General features: G+C 45.5%; 1 protein-coding gene across 4 annotated transcripts in view; it reads right to left on the bottom strand.

Moving 5' to 3' along the window:
- PXYLP1 (2-phosphoxylose phosphatase 1) overlaps positions 1–15,906 on the bottom strand; it is an 82,046-nt gene that overhangs the window by 46,913 nt on the left and 19,227 nt on the right. The window contains exon 1 of one of the 4 annotated variants that reach the window (XM_061167714.1): positions 2,048–2,248. The exons of the other annotated variants lie outside the window; for them this stretch is intronic. The gene's annotated coding sequence lies outside the window, so the exon portion shown is untranslated. Of the gene's footprint in view, positions 1–2,047; positions 2,249–15,906 lie in introns of those variants that run through there. 4 annotated transcript variants of the gene reach the window in all.

Raw genomic sequence — 15,906 nt, 5'->3', positions numbered from 1 at the left:
ATCCCAGTTTACACCTTCAAGTGAGCTCTGCTTCTTTCCCTTTAGTCACCACTCCTTTCCAGCGACCAGAGCTTCATGTCCCAAGATAATCTGTCCTCCTGGGGACACCCACCTCCTTGTCCTGGTAGGGACTCAACAGCCTCAGAAGCTCTCTGACATCTCTGGCTAAAACAACACATTACCCTGGCTGATCCCATCAGGATTTAACATACTTAGGACTCCAAATAAATGTTTGCTCTTTCCAAAACTGAAACTCCCGGTGGCCTCCACCTGGGTGTGTTTGCGAGGACACCCACAGACCCTGAAGGCAGCTCACCAGAATCTGCATGTGGTGAGGGGCCCAAGGCCAGGGCTTCTGCACTGAACCCCCGAGGCGGCTGAGATCACAATGAGACAGGATGTGGGCCCACTGAGGTGCAGCCCGTAGTTTTGCCCCGCTGAGGCAACAAAGAGGGTGAAGCCCTCCTGTAAACAAACCTCATTCCCAGAGGTAAAGCATCAAGCCTGAGTGGCTCTGGGCCCCTGATCCAGGCTGGAGAGTTTCTTGCCTGGGGTGTCTGGGACGCACCACAATCCATTCTCTTGTATCTTTGACCTTGAGGGAGACCTTGGCAATACTCATCTGATGGTTCAACAGTAACTGTCCCCCACTCACCCTGCCGCAAAAGAAAACAACCAAAGTCAAATCCAAGTCACAGCCCCTCCACCTCTCACTGGGACAGGTTCGGCTGCCCGGCCAAGCTCTCCAGGGATGAGCACGGAAGGCGCCGCCACTCAGCTGCAGACACTGGGCAGTATTTCCAAATCATACCCTAACTAGGTGGAACGTCAGCATTCCCTCAGAGCAGCCTCCCCGGGGCAGCCTCCAACCTCTGCTCCAGGAACCAGGAGCTTCTAACTGCTCAAAACCATCCATTCTCTTGGGTTTCCCATGACATGCCCCACGGACAGGCTTGGTGATTTCAAACCTGCCAGCGGAAAACCTAACCTTAAGGGCACGAGGTTAATTGGTGATGACAGATATGGAACGAGAGGTGTGCCTCTAAAGCTCTTTCTGCTGCCTTTCAGTGTCACCCCCACACGTCCGCACACTGACTCTAGTTGCCACCCATGTACGTACACAGAAGAGGTTGGCTCTCGGCACGTGCCAGCTTCTTAGCTACCCAAGGACAGCTCGCTGCTTCTGGTTCACTAGCCTGTGGATTTCAGAACATCTCCCTCTCTAGTCATTCCCAATTGGATTTGTTTACTTTACAATGGTCCTCTTAGAAGGGGATCCTTTTAATTTGGGGAAGGTGGGTGGGGAGTGTGCGTAGAGATTAGATCACAGAACAGGGAGAAGGTTCAGCTCAAATACCTTCTTTGGGTGGGTGTCCCTGTACCCCCAACAGTAAATATGCTAGAGCTCTCTCTCGTGTCTCTGTCTCCCTTCTGTCATGTCATTGCCTTCTTCTGAGACTAATACCGCATTTGGTATGGCTCCTTTTACTTTACATAAACATCTTCAAGTGTTCCTGCTTGGCAAATGGCCTCTAGGAGGGTCCTGCAGCTCTGCTTTTCGTGTGGGGACCACCTCTGCAGCACGTGCAGGTGAAGTGCACAGCACTCTGGAGGTGGACAGACCTGGGTCAGAACCCCAAGCTTGGTGACCAAGTTACTTAAACCTCTCTGAGACTCAGTTTCCTCATCTGTAATTTGGGACTAATTATGTTGTGAGAACCGAATGAAAGGCTAAATAAGTGTAAACCTCAGTGTACAGCAGGTATTCAAAAGAAAATGATGTCAGTAGCTTTGCTACCTACTCATTTTCTTCTTCGGTTTTAATTTGGCCGCATCAGCTCTTAGTTGCAGCACATGAGATCCTCCATTGCGGTACACGGGCTCTCTGGTAGTGGCACGTGGTCCGAGGAGCATGGGCTTGGTTGCTTCTCAGTATGTGGGAATCTTAGTTCCCCCACCAGGGATTGAACCCATGTCCCCCTGTGCCTCCTGCACTGCAAGGCAGATTCTTAACCACAGGACCACGAGGGAAGTCCCCCCTACTCACCTCTGTCCGTTCACTCTACTGCTTCCTCCCTCCTCTTGAGAAATAGGAATAGTTTTTTAACCGGTTTGTTGGTTCCTCCAGCTACATGAGTACTGAAATGGTCACATGTTCTTGTCCCCATCCATCGCTCTGTCACTCCAGCTCAAACGCTATCTTCAGCATCTCACTGTGCAAAGCAAACCTTGCTGCCTGGGGAAACCACCCACCCCCAATTTCTGAGCCTGGTGGTGTGTCTTGCCTCTGCAGCTGGAAGACCAGACTTGCTTCTTGGTTGCTCTGCACTTGGGTGTGCGAGGTGAGAACTTTATTCTGGTAATAGGTCAGGTCTGGTCCTTCAACCACTTCCTGCCTCCAGCCTCTTGGGAGACTTTTCACCACCCTCACTGGCAGATGAGGCTGCTAGAGCTGCTAAGGAGGCCATCTATGGTTTTCCCGACACTGCCATTTTACACGAGGACAAATCACAATATGGTTCAGGGTCATCTTCAGATGGGCGTCAGGTAGAAACAACTGCTTTTGCTAAATTAAGTCTCAGACTTACAGACAGGTTTGATTTGTTGCAGTGATGGCCCCCACTTTGTTTGTTCATGCTTTCCTATATTCTTGGCTTTGGGAAGTCTCCCAGACCGACTCTAAGCTTGGACAAGGTCTATGCTTTGGGCACAAGCCAAAAAGCTCTCTACGCTTTGCAGACAAGCTGCAAACAAAGGCATGAATAGCACTTTCGCATTAGGGCTTGTCTTCCCTGGCTGCTTTTAGAATACCGAGACCACCGTGTGAAGACACCCAGGCAAGCTGCTGGAGGATGAGACCACATGGGGCCAAGGCAAGCACTCCTGGCTGAGGCTCTCTTCAACCAACCAGGCTGCCTGCCAGTCACCATACATGTGAGCAAAGCCATCCCAGACCTTCTAGTCCAGCCACACCACCCGTAGATGGAGAGTCAACCCAGACTAAAAGAACTGTGTGGCCAACCCCCAGGTCACACAAAATAAGAAGGCTGCTGTTTTCAATCCTTTGGAAGCTTGATACATGTAAAGCAAAAACTAGCTATTCCCATAGAGAGAAAACATTTTGGGTCTTTACCAGGAAATTCTAAGCCAGGGTGTAGATTTCCATATCCTCATCTTTTTTTTGCAGGCCCCACATGCCAAAGCTCCATCTCATCCACATTCTTCAATATGCTGAGGGCTTTTTGGGAAAGGGGATATATTTAGTTCTAGATTGAAAATACTGAGGATATGCTGGGTTAACCAGATGGCTGGGATCATGTGACTGCCTTACTGCTTTTAGTTTTCCAGCTACTGACATCTCCATGTACCTGAGGCTTTTCACTTGATGACATAAGCCTCCACATGGGAACACTGAACATTGCCCCTCGATAAGTAAGCTCTGGGTTTCTGTGCCCCTACTTTCTCACTCTCTCTTGGCAGTCCAAATGGCAAATAATGATCAGAATCTCATCACTTCCACTTGTGCTAGCACCAGCCTGGTGTGTACACAGCCCAGGGGCAGGGGAGGGAGCAGCACATTGACACTGAGGCCTGAGGTAAGTACCTCCGTGCTGTTCTCCTGGAACTTGTGTTCTTAGAAAACTCAGGAGAGGAAGGTCACGCTCTGTTCTTTTCATTTTAAACAGCTAAATAATAATGATATAATGCAAAATTCACATAGCTTTGAAGTTTGTGTTTGCAGCTGGAGCTAGGATCCCAATGTGTGTGTAAGCGCTGTGTGTAAGCACTGTGTGTACACAGGTGTGTGCCCACGTCAGAAGCCTGTGCCTGGCTCCAGTGCATGCTTCTTCGCTTCTTCAGTGGAAAAAGACCCAGAGGAGCCCCAACACCGCGGAAAGCACGAGGCTTCAGAGGCTGGCAGAACTGTGTCCGCTCTCCGCTCTACCACTGCCTTCTCTGTGACCTCCTGACAACTGGACTTCGCCAAGTTTCAGGACACTGATCTTTAAATAAGACTGGGGATAAGAGTATAAATGAGCAGAAGGGCAGTGAGGAGTAAATATCACGATACACAGAGCACTTGGCAAAAAGCAGGGATGTGCTATGTCGGGCTCCCCAGCTCTGGAGGAATCATACAGACCCCCCTGCTAGTAATTCAGTCGTCCGACTCTTTGTGACCCCGTGGACTGTAGTTCACCAGGCTCCTCTGTCCATGGAATTCTCCAGGCAAGAACACTGGAGTGGGTAGCCATTCCCTTCTCCAGGGGATCTTCCCAACCCAGGGATCAAACCCAGGTCTCTTGCATTGCAGGCAGATTCTTTACCATCTGAGCCACCAGGGAAATTCCACCATCTAAACACAAAGATTTGCCCTTTCCCTGAGCTGCTGCTTCTGCCGCACGCTGTGGTTCCCCTTCCAAATCCTGGCCACCGCCACTTCCTATTCACTGGCCCAGCCCCATCCATCAGCGGGGAGCCACGTTTGCAGCTTGTTCCTGCCCCTGCCCCCACCATGCCAGCCTTCCTCAGGGCTGACTCAGCTGTGGTGTCCTGCCTCGCCACAGGTTTTCCAGCCTGGAACATGTGTCTCGGCTTCTGTCAGAAGACAGGCTTACCAGCCAACGGACTCTGTCTCTGCGGCTCAAGCTCCAGCGCCATTCTCCAGAGTCCCTTTCTCCTTTCCATCCCTGGTGAGGAGGCTCTCTGGCACTCAAGAAATCAGGCACTCCTTGGGTTCCCTTCTGGTCATAATCTTGCATATTCCCTCCACGGGAGCTTGGAGCACGCACACCCCTGGGTCTCCTGCAACTCCTCTAGTTACCCCACTGGACTTGTCCAAGTCATCCCAAGTGATAGCCGGGACTTGGCCCTCAGCAGAGACTCCACAGTCTGCTCACTCACAGCCCAGAAAGCAAAGTCCACAGTGACAGAAGAGTCACTGCCACATCAGTAGGGGGAGTAGGACTGCGACCTGCTTCAGGATAGCTCCCACATCTCCTAATCCTCAGACATCACTGTCCATGGAAGATGCTCTTGACTCAATATGGCATCAGGACCAAATCCAACCCCTACAAATACTTCAGTGGAAACAACTGCTTCATGGTGTGGGCTGAACATCTAATAGTCACCAGTCATCAAATGTCTACTGGGCACAGTTTTAGTCCCCACTGCTAAACCCACAAAGTAAAAAATACCTTAAATCCAGAAATAGAATTATTACTCTGCATCCCTGATGAAGCAGCAAAAAAGAAAACAGATGAACAGAGAACTCAGTCACCTTAATTCAACTTTACCATAGATTTGAAGAGTGAAAGAAAATACTTTAGAATGTAATTTTGAAAAAAAGCACTAGGAAATAGGCAGTTCTCATTACAGTATTATGGTAAATACCATTTCTGAATTAAGAGGAAAAAAGGAATATATCAAAGGCATTTTTACAAGCTACCATTCTACCATCAGAGATTTCCAAAGTGCAAGCCCTGGCCTGACTGCCAGCTTGTAAAAGCTGGAAATGCCACATTTAGTGACTCCAGTCTCAGAGTCCCCTTCAAAGTGTACAGAATTTAGGGTTTTAAACATGACCAAGACCATTTGAAAGAAAAATGTGCATTCAATTATCTCATTTGTGTAGTTAAAATACCATTACCAGGAATAGAAAGATGGTATTAAAGAAAATGCTTTAGATGTATTCTATACTTTGATTTTTTTTTTTTCAGTCCTAATCATTTTGGCCCAAGTAATTACAGCATTATAATTAAGAAAACCCTAAAGTCTGTAATTGTGAAGTAAATATGAACCAAACAAAGGTAAAAGCTACATCTTCATCGTCCTCCAGCTCCAAGGTGACCTCAAAGTGGGGTTTAATTGCAAAATCAAAGATGCCCGGCTAAGAATAAACCAACCCTAAAGTCTGATGAGAGAGAGCCTGATAGATTCCAGAACCTCCTGGAAAGCGCCACAGGGGCTGTGGGCTCCCAGATGTCACTCACATTCCAGCTACTCAAGTGACAGCTAATGTGCAGGCTGGGCTCTGAAGGGTGAAACCAATTCATTCATCCAGTCAATCAGCGGATTCAAAACAACGTTTATTTCCCCGGAGCCAAAGTGCGCTTCCCTGGTGGCTCAGTGGTGAAGCATCTACCTGCCGATGCAGGAGACACGGGTTTGATCCTTGAGCCAGGAATAATCCCTGGAGAAGGAAATGGCAACCCACTCCAGTATTCTTGCCTGGGAAATCCCATGGACAGAGGAGCCTGGGGGCTACAGCCCACGGGGTTGCACGCAGTCAGACACAATTTAGCAACTAAACAACTTCCAAAGTGCCGAGGATGCAGGATACAGGACACAGTTTCTTCCGTTTTGAAGCTTATATCTGAAACGTACTTATGAGAGAAAGGATATGAGATCTAGGAACTGCTTTAAAATATTCTGGAAGTGCGGGTGAGGTCGGTGGGGAGAGGTCAAAGAGGAATTAACAAAATAAGACTGGCAAACTGTGACAACTTCTGAAGCTGGGTGATGAATCTTAGAGGGCACATCATATAATCCTCTGTGCTTCTGTGTATGTTTGAGGTTTTAAGCATTTAAAAAAAAAGAAGAAGCAGCTCACAGTCTGGTCAGTGCAGCAATGAGTAAATGGACCATTAGGCTTGTGACACTAGAACCATCAACGAGAGACAGAATTGGGGAGGGAGGGGTTGACCCACCTAGGCCCAGAGAGGATGGCAGGTTTCCTGGGCTCTGCCCAAGTTCAGTCTTCAAGAGCAGCCTGGAGCTGAGGCATTTGTAATTGCATTTTAGGAATGAACCAAAGAAACAACCCTAAATGAGACCATCCTGACTCGAGAAGAGCAGGAGGAGGGCTTGCATCATTATGGGTGAGGAGACCCTGAACAGGGAGGTGGGTTAGCCCAAGCATCACCCCACAGTTTCACGTTCAGTGAGTCTGCTGCGCCTGGAGACCGCTGGCTGCCCAGGAACCCCACTGGGGCTGGGTCAGGGAGCCCTGATCTCATCTGGATCTGCTCCTCCATGTGGAGTTTGCCTGTGGTCTGGTGCCGACAGGTGGGTGGCCGCAAGAGCCTCACTCCCCCGACCTAGGCCAGCCTGCCCACAAAACCAAGGAACCCCACCACGAAGAGGATTATACTGCACACCCACTGGCGCCCCCTCCCTTCCTGGAGTCCCCTCTGAGCACAGAGCCACTGACCTCCAGCATGGAGCAAGAGGCAGCGTCTGATGTCAGGAGCCAGGCCGCCAAGCAGTGTCGGCTTGAGGGACGGGCCTACTTCATGCACTGACCCTCATTTTCTAGGGCTGGAGCTCCACCTCTCCCCAGCACAGCCTCCTCTGGGAACACAGGACAAGAGCAGGCCGAGGTCTCCCTGCCCCTCTTAGCAGGGGCGACACTTGAAAGGATGCTTGAGAGCCATGTGATGAGCCCCCACGGAACATTCTGCACTGTGCCCCACACTGACCCCTCCCCAGACGCCTCTCTCACCCACAATACTCTCCTCCTGAAGAACAGCCTGTGCTGGTGAGGGGTAATGTAACCCACAGTGCCATGCCCAGATGTGGCAACAGCCCCTCCTGGCTATGGGGTCACCAAGGAGGGGGAGAATCAAAGCAGATCACTCCCGAAGTTGGCCCTGATTTCTGGGCTCACCATGACCTGGCCACACCTCACAAATCCCACTGTAGTCCCAGTCCTACCCATGACATGGAGTTAAGTCTGTGGGCCCTGGAGTCAGATGGCCAGGTCTCCTTCTCTAAGCCTTCATGAGCCACAGCTGCCCCATCCATGAAATGGAACAGTCCGTCTCACGGGGCGTGTAAGGGCTCATGGGGTCAGTCCACGTAAGGGACACGGCCCAGTTCCGGGCTCCCAGTAAAGGCTTTAACACCTACCACCCACATGCGGCTGCTCAGCCTGCTGCCGCCTGTCTCTGCACCCACTCCAGAGGCAGAATGCCTGTGCATGGGGGCCACGCCAGAACAAGTCAAAGTTTGAAGAGGTCTTAAACATCACCTGGTGCAAGTCCCCTGTCTGACTGGGAAGACAGGCCAAGGGCAGGTGAGAGCTGGCACAAGGCTCCAGGCTGCTCAGGGAGCCTGGCCCTCCTGGCTCACACGCCTGCTCCACACCCTGAGAGTGGCAGCCAGCACTCTGCTGTGGTCACGTTCACATCTGCCTCTTCACTGTGGCAGACGCTCCTCCAGTGTTTATTCTCACTTTCTTACCAACAGAATCCTCTAGGTTTCAGCTGGACACATGGCCACCCAGCTAGAGACAGCTACTTCCCAGACTCCCTTGCAACCAGTCATCATCATGTGACCATGTCATCATGTGACCAGGTTCCACCTGAAGAATTATGACTGTAAGTAATCTCTGCAATTCTGGGTAAAAGGAGGCTGCCTACACTGCCCCACTCTGCCCTTCCTTCCTCCCCACCCCACACTCTGAAACACTGGAGTAGTGGTGAGCCAGCTTTCTTGATGTCCATGGAGACAACATCCATGTGAATGACAGAGAAGAATCCTAGATGATCCTATGGGAGAGTCCACCCAACTCCTTGACCATCTCATACTTTTTGCTGTTTAGTTGCTAAGTCATATCCAATTCTTTGCAGTCTATAGGACTGCAGCATGCCTGGCTTCCCTGTCCCTCACTGTCTCCTGGAGTTTGCTCAAACTCATGTTTATTGAGTCAGTGATACCATCCAACCGTCTCATCCTCTGTCACCGTCGTCTCCTGACTTCAATCTTTCCCGGCATCAGGGTCTTTTCTAATGAGTTAGCTCTTCACATCAGGTGGCCAAAGTATTGGAACTTCAGCTTCAGCATCAGTCCTTCCAGTGAATATTCAGGGTTGATTTCCTTTAGGAATGACTGGTTTGATCTCCTTGTAGTCCAGGGGACTCTCAAGAGTCTTCTCCAACACCACAATTCAAATCACCAATTCTTCAGCACTCAGCCTTGTCTATGGTCCAACTCTTACATCTATACATGACTACTGGAAAAATCATAGCTTTGACTATATGCACCTTTGTCAACAAAGTGATGTTTCTGTTTTTTAATACGATGGCTAGCTTTTCTTCCAAGGAGAAAGCATCTTTTAATTTTGTGGCTGCAGTTACCATCCGCAGTGATTTTGGAGCCCAAGAAAATAAAATCCATCACTAAAATGTATCTCACAAGCTTTGTAAGTCATTGTTATCTCAATTCTTTTAAAGCAGCCAGAGAAGTACCTTAACTAGAATTCACCATTAGCTCTAAAGAACACTGGTCCTCTCTATGGGGCCTCCCTCTGAGGGATGCTATAAATATGCACACACAGATTCATGGTGAACTGCATGAGATTCATCACTGACCAGGCTGAGCATCACTCTTAGATGTGACATAAATGAGATATGGCTGGCGTAACCTTTGTCCTTTTTGAGTTGTATGTTTTGTTTTATCTCAAACTATTCATGTAGCTATCCAGATGGCTTGGCTGCAAGTAACAGAAAACCCTGCTAATGCAAAAGGACCCATCAACATTCTTACATAATGACTCACAATGTTAGGAACTGCTGCTCCAGAGTGGCTGAATTCAGCAACTTGAAGGCACCATCAGGAAGCCAGGATCTCTTCATCTCTGGGCTTTCTGCCATCCCCTGTGCTTAGGACGGCTCCCCTCGAGAGTCACAGATGGTGACCACTTTCCAGGTATCACACTTGGCACTACACAGAAGCAGAAGGGGACCATCCTGCACACTTCTACTAGAAGCCAGGATGCCCTCCCGGAAACTCTCCAGTGGACTTCCCCAAATGTCTAACGGCCAGAACTGTGTCATATGCCCATGTTCCAGACTGATCGCTGGCACCAGGAACGGAGCTCAGAGATTGGGTAAAATCAATAAAGATTCATCTCCTGGCAGGATGAGACCCACACAGGGAGGGAGACGGTCGAGACATGAACAGAATCGGAGTTCTGTCAGGGCAGAGGGAGGGAGGGGATGCCTGTACCAACCCACAGCTGGAGAAGATCTGACAACACACACAGTCATTCTAGAAAATTATTCTCAAACCCAGTCATCTGATGACAGCAGCAGCCCTTTTCAGATCTAGCAATCAAAGCACATGTCGTCATAATTATATGTTTAAGGAGCATCAGTGCTGGTTTGCTTGGGTATAACCAGATGAGCAGCATCCCTCAGCCTACTGACTACAGGCTCTACTGAAAAGACCTTTTATTCCATATACACATGTGCTTAAATATGCAGCATGAATTATTTGTCATTTCTTCCCAAACAGGATTTTGAGACAGATAATCTGCAGAATTAGTATTTTTAAATCCCGGAATGAGTAAAGTGACTTTTTTTTCCCCCCTGCATTTTTGAGCTACAGGTACCCACCACTTTCCCCTTTGAGATTTTTGCCAGCTTGACAAAGGATAAACTTGTGAGGGCTACTGATCATTTCTCAGGACCAGAACAGACTGAAATAAATAATCCAGCAAGCCAGGATTTTCACTTTTATTTTATCTTCAGTGATTTTTTTCCCTGACATTTGAGGAGATGTCTGGGTTCCAGCCAACTTGGCTGCTTTGCTCTTTCTTAAGTTTCAGAGGCACTGCATCTGAAACTGGCATTCTTATTTTAGAATGTCAGAGCAATGATAAGTACCTCAACACAAAAAGGAGAACACGCAGTTGGCAAGCCTTACTCACCACAAAACCACTTAAAAATATAGCTGATTCTTTTTATTTTGCAAGCAAACTGTGTCAATTAAAAGTTTCTTAAAATGTCAAGGAAAGCACAAAAGGACTGAATAGGCAGGGCTGCAAAACTGGAAATGTAAGTGGTGTACAACTGAAGATTTCAGTGATAAAGTCAAAATTTTAAAGGCAAAAAAAAAGGTTTACAATGTCCTGAGAATCTCAACTGTGCAAGTTGAATCAGACATGCCTGAAAGTGCAGGCTGCCAAGGTCACTTATGCTTTTTGAAAGCTGTATTTTCTATGTCAACAATACTACAGGGAAATAGAATTTTGCTATGGACAGATCCATGAAGAGAGCACTTGTTCACACGACAGACTGAGGCATTTCTCCCAGGGAGGCCTTGCTCAGGCTGGGAGCACACTCACTGAGAGAGCCCTGACAAACCCGTGCTCACCGCTGGCCCACGTCACGACTCAGCTGTGACCGGGCATGGGGCCCAGGTCCTCTGCGGGTCACTATCACTGCTGGTGCTGGTGGGCAGGAGCTCTATGCCTCTAAAATACCTCTCAGAAAACTTCTGGGTGGGGAGTAACTAAGCCTGTCTGCCACAACTACTGAGCCTGTGTGCTGCAACTACTGAAGCCCTCATGCCCCAGAGCCTGTGCTTTGTAACAAGAGAAGCCACCACAATGAGAAGCCCATGCACTACAAGGAAGAGTAGCCCCACTCACCACAACTAGAGAAAGCCCAAGCGCAGCAACAAAGACCCAGCTTAGGCACAAGGAAATAGATAAAAAATTTAAAGTAAGAAAGAAAACTGCTGGGTGACTCAGTGTGAGGCTGGCAGCATCAATATTGATACGGAATTAGCCCTCCTACCTAAGGAGGTGGTCAAACAGCTACCTGCTGGAGGTGCTGTGGAGGGGTGACGGGGATGACTTGTAACAGCACCCACATGCTGAGATCCCAAAATTCTCTGATTCAGATGTTCTGAGAAACTCTCAAAACTGGTGTGGTTTTTTGTCTCCTTTGCATGTATGAAGATATAGGTAAAGCAAAAACAGAGCTAAGAACATGGTCACATAGAATCACAGACATTTATCTTGGAAGGAATCTGAATTGCTATTTAGTCTCAGCTTCCTTCCATCTGGTCTCATCACTTCATGGCAAATAGATGGGAAAACAATGGAAGTGGTAAGGGACTTTATTTTGGGGGGGCTCCAAAATCACTGCAGATGGTGACTGCAGTCATGAAATTAAAAGATGCTTTTTCCTTGGAAGAAAAGCTATGACCAACCTAGAGAGCATATTAAAAAGCAGAGACATTACTTTACCAACAAAGGTCCATCTAGTCAAAGCTATGGTTTTTCCAGTAGTCAGGTATGGATGTGAGAGTTGAACTATAAAGAAAGCTGAGTGCCGAAGAGTTGATGCTTTTGAACTGTGGTGTTGGAGAAGACTCTTGACAGTCCCTTGGACTGCAAGGAGATCCAATCAGTCAATCCTAAAGGAAATCAATCCTGAATATTCATTGGAAGGACTGATGCTGAAGCTGAAACTTCAATACTTTGGCCATCTGATGCCAAGAACTGACTCATTGGAAAAGACCCCGAAGCTGCGAAGATTGAAAGTGGGAGGAGAAGGGGGTGACAGAGGATGAGATGGTTGGATGGAAGCACTGACGCAATGGACATGAGTTTGAGTAGGCTCGGGGAGTTGGTGATGGACAGGGAAGCCTGGTGTGCTGCAGTCCATGGGGTCGCAAAGAGTCAGACATGACTGAGCAACTGAACTGACTGACCCTTCCAATAAAGTAGGGAATAACACTATAATAAGTTCCATTTCGACTGAATCCTCTTAAAGTTGTAATGAAATACAAGCCTCAAAGTCAATGGTATTAATATATATAATGGTGAAAAGCTCAAAGTTTTTTCTCTAAGATCAGAAACAAGACAAAGATGCTCACTCTTGCCACTTTTATTCAGTATAGTACTAGAAGTCCTAGCCAGAGCAATTAGGCAAGATAAAGAATTAAAAGGCATTCAAATCAGAATGGAAGAAGTAAAACTGTCTCTAGTTGCAGATGACATAATATTATATGCAGAAAAGCCTAAAGATTCCACCAAAAAACTGTTAGAACTAATAAACAATCTCAGTAAAGTCATAGGATACAAAACCAATACACAAAAATCAGCTCTTTTCTACATTAAAAACAAGCTATCAGAAAAAGAAATTAAGAAAACAATCCCATCTACAACTGAATCAAAAAGAATAATACCAGGAATAAATTTAACTAAGGAGGTAAAAGATCTGTACACTGAAAACAATAAGATATTGATGAAAGAAAGTGAAGACAAAATAAATGGAAAGATATTCCAGGCTCATAGTTTATAAGAATTAATATTGTTAAAATGTTCATACTACCCAAGGCAATCTACATATTCTATCAAAATTCCAATGTCATTTTTCACAGAAATAGAAAAACAATTAAAATTTGTAAGGGACACTGAAGAACACAATTAGCCAAAGCAATCTTGAGAAAGAACAAAGCTGGAGGCATCACACTTCCTGATTTCAAGCTACATTATAAAACTATAGTAATTAAAACAGTATGCTATTAGCACAAAAACAGACACATAGATCAATGGAACAGAATAGAGAACCAGAAATAAGCCCACACATATATGGTTAATTGATTTACAACAAAGAAGCAAAGGATAGGGAAAGGATAGCCTCTTCGATAAATGGTACTGGAAAACTGGACAGCCACATGTAAAAGAATGAAGCCGGATCCCTATCTCACACCATACAGAAAAACTGACTCAAATGGATGAAAGATCTGAATATAAGGCCTGTAATTATAACATTCGTAGAAGAAAATACAGGGGGGCAAGCTCCAAGATCACTTAGCAGTGACTTTTTTTTTTTTTTTTTTTGGATTTGGACACCACAAGCAAAGGCAACAAAAGCAAAAATAAAGAAGCGGGACTATATCGAGCTCAGAAGCTTCTGCACAGCAAAGGAAATCACCAACAAAATGAAAACAAATGATATAAAACATCTGCAAATCATATGTGAAATAAGGAGTTAATATCCAAATTATATATAAAGAACTTACACAACTCAACAGCAAAAAAACAAGCAATCTGATTTAAATAGAGAAGAGAAACTGAATAGACATTTTTCTAAAGAAAACATATAAATGGTTCACAAGAAAATGAAAATATGTTCAATGTCACTAATCATCAGGAAAACGCAAATCAAAACCACAAGGTGATACCACCTCACAGCTATCAGACTGGCTATTTTCAAAAAATACACAAGATAAAAAGTGTTAGGATATGGAGAAAAGAGAACCGTTCTGTACACTGGTTGGACTGTAACTCAGTGCAGTCCCTAGAGAAAATAGTATAGAGGATCTTTAAAAAAAAGTAAAAATAGATCTACCATATGATCCAGTAATTCCACTTCTGGGTGTATGTCTCAAGGAAACAAAATTACACTCTTGAAGACACATTTGCACCCCACATTCACAGCAGCATTATTTACAATAACCAAGATTACCTCTGTATCTATTACATCTTTATACACATTACATTTTCTTTATCCATTCACCTGTTGATGGACACTTAGGTTGTTTATACACACAAATGCATGCACATACACACACAACCATGAAACGGATATCATTCAGCCATGAAAAATAAGGAAATACTACCATTTGTGACAACGTGCATGGACGTTGAAGTCACTATGGTTAGTGAAATAAGTCAGACAAAATAAGACAAATAGCATATGATCTCACTTATATGTGGAATAATCTTAAAAACAAAACTGAACTCATAGAAATAGAGAGCAGATTGGTGGTTGCCAAAGGTAGGGCATGGGCAGTAGGAGAAATGAGCGAAGGCAGTCAAAAGGTACAAAGTTCCAACTATAAGATAAATAAATTCTTGGGATGTTAGGTACAGCATAATGACTATGGTTAACAATACTCTATCCTATATTTGAAAGTTGTTAAGAGAATAGATCTTCAAAGTTCTCACTGTAAGAAAAAAATGTTTTGTAACATTGTGAGGTAAATGATATTAACTAGACTCACTGTGGTGATTATTTTGCAATATACACACATATACCAAACCCTTATGTTATACACCTTAAGCTAAAGCAATGTTGCATGTCAACTGCATCAATCAAACTGAAAGAAGAAAGAAGATAGGATATAAATTGGTGTTGAGTATATATGAATGTATAGTGCTAAAAAATAAGAAAATGACCAAAAGAAAAGAGAGAGAGTCAAACTTGAAAGTCACAAGCTACAGAAACAGAGCTTCCACAAGCTTGGCACCCCAAATCTGTGTGGAACGCAGGTCCTGCCTCTTTAACACACCCCCATCCTTGATATCATTGTCCTGGAACCAGATCAGACTGTTTTTGGAAACGAAAAGTAATCTATTGTGTTAAGCCACTGAAATCTGGAAGTTTATTTGTTACAGTAGCTTAACACAATTCCTAACAATTACGTGTCCATATACATAGGCTTTTGATAAAGATTAAGCAAAATATCATGAAACACCTGAGTCATAGTAGCTCAGTCATGGTTAATTCCTTTATATTCATGGGTCTGCCACCTACGTGAAAATACACCAATAAAATCTTGCTTTTTTTTTTTTTTGCTTTGAAGCAAGCATTTTATAGGAATATTTAAATGTATAGATTGGGGCTAACCCCTAAACTTATTATCAGGCGACATTTTCTGAAGAGTTTTATTTACATCTTTAAATCACTCTGTGATCTGGTATATGCGGCTTGCCTTGAACGCTTAACTTGAAACTGAGAGAAGGTGAGATCTCACTAGATGGCGAGCCCTTTCCAGTTTTCCAGAGTGAGTCATACTTGTACTTTACTAGCAGTTCTAAAAAAAGTCAAAAGGTGCTTAATGAGAAACATGAAGGAAGAAGCTATTGACGCAAGTGCTTTTGAGAATGCCAAACAATGGGATAGCCACAAGACTAAATAAGCAAATACTTACTCTGTATTCTCACCCTACAATTGAGTTTCCACATATGTCTACTAAACAGGGCAAAGAGCTATCCTGTAATATTTACAGCTTTCACAGTCATCTTCCAAAGTCTGCTGCATGACAAGTTGGGCACTACTGTATGTATTTACAGGACATCACAGTGGTGGGAATGTGTGCTGT

The sequence above is a fragment of the Dama dama genome, chromosome 19 (genome assembly GCF_033118175.1).
Source record: "Dama dama isolate Ldn47 chromosome 19, ASM3311817v1, whole genome shotgun sequence".
NCBI classification, from domain to species: Eukaryota; Metazoa; Chordata; class Mammalia; order Artiodactyla; family Cervidae; genus Dama; species Dama dama.
Note: the sequence above shows the minus strand (reverse complement) of the source record. Positions and strands in the feature narration are given on the sequence as shown.